Below are 3676 nucleotides of genomic sequence, written 5' to 3'. Positions count from 1 at the left end.
CACACAGTCAAAGGCTTTGGCATAGTCAATAAAGCAGAAATAGATGTTTTTCTGGAATTCTCTTGCTTTTTCCATGATCCAGTGGATGTTGGCAATTTGATCTCTGGTTCCTCTGCCTTTTCTAAAACCAGCTTGAACATCTGGAAGTTCACGGTTCAAGTATTGCTGAAGCCTGGGTTGGAGAATTTTGAGCATTACTTTGCTAGCATGTGAGATGAGTGCTATTGTGTGGTAGTTTGAGCCTTCTTTGGCATTGCCTTTCTTTGGGATTGGAATGAAAACTGACCTTTTCCAGTCCTAAATGCCAGCTAATACTTGAAATGGGATCACTGAAAAACTCCACATCCTACGAGTACTGGAAGACAGACTGACAGATGTCCCCAGAGCCCATCTCCTATGGTCATGGTTCCTCTCCTGCAGCTCCTGCTTCTGTCCTAACTCCTTTTTCCGGGGCTCTTCAGCAACAACCCTGACTGTCCTATACCAGGCCACTGATTGATAAGGTTTGGCTAAAGCAGCCTGCAAACAGGCTCTGGGGTGCGACCCCTTCACCTTCCATAGTGCGGAGTCTATCTTTTGCTTTCTAGATAGAGAACAAGATTTTAGTCTTTTTAGTTTTTCTTATTGGAACTGATTTCTGGTAATGTTGGGAGTTATGCATTAAAAAAAGAAAAAGATGGTGGCAGAGCAGGGTGAAGTGTGTACTTAACACTGGGGACTTCGGGTGTGCCCACAACTTGGTAGGAAGATCCTCTAGCTGGGGGTCCCAGAAGCCAGGGTACAGTCCTCTTGCTTTCTGAGGGAGACAACAGGAGATATTTTGCTTCTATTCTCTCTGTCTACCTATTTCCCTTTCCTTTCCTTCCCCGTAGACAGTGCAGTCTCCCCTCAGGAAGCACCTACTCCCTCCTGCTGTACACACATGGCCAAGTGGGCCCCCATTCATCGCCTTCATCCTCCACCCTTCTCTAACAGAAAAAGGGCACCAGCACACAGCTGGACTAGCAACCAGCTTCTCTTCCATCACTGCCTCTGGCCTCTCTGCAACTCTCCTTGCTCCACCACCTCCTCCATGATCCAATCCACCCACTTTTGGGTGCATAGATGAATGAATCTCTCAGGTGCCTGATACTCTTTGCAGAGGTACTTTTTTTTGCTTTTTTTTTTTTATTTTGGTTATAGTTGTCTGATTAGTTGTAAATCGAAGGCTAGATTAAAAAAAGCATTGATTCACATCACCATGATGCTGATTTCACTTCAACTGTCTCTTTTACACGATTAAGAAGGATTGGAATATGGAAAAGACCTCACAATTAGAAATATGCATATATATTCCAATTGTCCATCTTTAAATATATTAGCATCATTTCTGTGTGACCATATTTTTTCAAATATAATATGTTGCATAAATCATTTTTCATGATACCTACTCTAATCATTCTACTTCTGCTTTCTATTTCTGAAACTATTGCTGTTAACTCAGGCTCCAGTCATCTCTAAAGATTGCCTTTTTCTAATGTCCCATATCCGATCAGTGATTTTTCCTTTTCAATACCTCTTACAACTTCCCATTTCTTCCCATTTCTGTTCAGGCCCTTATCACTTCTCACCTGGATTACTTCAATAAAATTATAATTGGTCTCTAGGTTTCAGGCACTTCTCTTCACTCTCCATCTTGCTTACTATTGATAGATTAATCTTCCTAAAAGGCCTACAACACACTTTTCATCATGTCATTTCACTGTTCAAAAATCTTCAGTGAGAACATAGAAAAATGAAAATAGATCATTTGCTTGAGAAGGGATGTATGGCCATGTTATTTTTTCTTTTGCTTTTCTTTTTAAATCCTACATAATTTTTGCAATGTTGCTTTGTGTAATTAGTATAATAAAATTAATTATCTGAAAGTTAAAATTCTAGTAACCTCTACCATATACTTCCAACGTTCTTTACTACTTCTTATTCCACCACTGCAGTAAATAAAACTTACATTCCCTCTACTTTAAAACTATAAAAATTACAACCTTGATTTTTTTTAACTTAAATCCCAATCATATGTAAATTTCTTAATTATATTAGCTGGAAATAATTCCTTTGTATATACACAAACCTAATTTCTTGTGAGAACAAATCATTTGACCCTCATCACTTTAAGTTTTTCATTAGTATTTATGTTTTCATCTCAATTTTTCCTTTCTCCTCTAAGTGAAAAAAAAAGCACACCCTTAAGAATAAGAACTCTTCCTCTTCTCTAAACTAGAGGCCACAGTAACTTGAAAACACACCATAGGCATTTAACAAATATATATGTTTCATTAAATCAATGATCAAATGCTTCAAAGGCAATTGGGTATTTGCTCATGGAGTACCTTTTCATTTTTGTTTTAAAATTAAAACCAGAAGCCAAGAAACAGAAGCCTTTGAGAACCCTTTCAAAAGAGCCAGCATTATAGAAATTGTTCAATCTAGTATCTAAAGACTGAGTATAAATGTGACACATCCAATTGTCATGTTTGTTGAACAATTCATTTATTGAGTACAAATGGGATGCTCTTCTCTCATCTACTTAAGTCAGAAGGTATCACTCAGCATCTGGCTCTTCAAACTGATCACAAGATGCAGAGAATATGAGCAGCACTCTAATTGTCCCTTTGTTGGGCTTCAGTTTCATGAGTATCACTCAGAGATCAACACTAACTTGAATTGCTATCATTGTGGAGCCTGGATAGGAGAAAGGAAGTCAAGAAACACCTGGAGTAACAGGCAAATTTGGCCTTGGAATACGGAATGAAGCAGGGCAAAGACTGATAGAATTTTGCCAAGAAAATGCACTGGTGATAACAAACACCCTCTTCCAACAACACAAGAGAAGACTCTATACATGGACATCACCAGATGGTCAACACCGAAATCAGATTGATTATATTCTTTGCAGCCAAAGATGAAGAAGCTCTATACAGTTAGCAAAAACAAGACCAGGAACTGACTGTGGCTCAGACCATGAACTCCTTATTGCCAAATTCAGACTGAAATTGAAGAAAGTAGGGAAACCCACTAGACCATTCAGGTATGACCTAAATCAAATCCCTTATGATTATACAGTGGAAGTGAGAAATAGATTTAAGGGCCTAGATCTGATAGATAGAGTGCCTGATGAACTATGGGATGAGGTTCCTGACACTGTACAGGAGATAGGGATCAAGATCATTCCCATAGAAAAGAAATGCAAAAAAGCAAAATGGCTGTCTGGAGAGGCCTTACAAATAGCTGTGAAAGAAGAGAAGCGAAAAGCAAAAGAGAAAAGGAAAGATATAAACATCTGAATGCAGAGTTCCAAAGAATAGCAAGAAGAGATAAGAAAGCCTTCTTCAGCGATCTATGCAAAGAAATAGAGGAAAACAACAGAATGGGAAAGACTAGAGATCTCTTCAAGAAAATCAGAGATACCAAAGGAACATTCCATGCAAAGATGAGCTCGATAAAGGACAGAAATGGTATGGACCTAACAGAAGCAGAAGATATTAAGAAGAGATGGCAAGAATACACAGAAGAACTGTACAAAAGAGATCTTCATGACCCAGATAATCACGATGGTGTGATCACTGACCTAGAGCCAGACATCCTGGAATGTGAAGTCAAGTGGGCCTTAGAAAGCATCACTACGAACAAAGCTTGT

Source organism: Bison bison, unplaced genomic scaffold, assembly GCF_000754665.1.
Source record: "Bison bison bison isolate TAMUID 2011002044 unplaced genomic scaffold, Bison_UMD1.0 scf7180017864459, whole genome shotgun sequence".
NCBI classification, from domain to species: Eukaryota; Metazoa; Chordata; class Mammalia; order Artiodactyla; family Bovidae; genus Bison; species Bison bison.
This window is presented reverse-complemented; position numbering follows the sequence as displayed.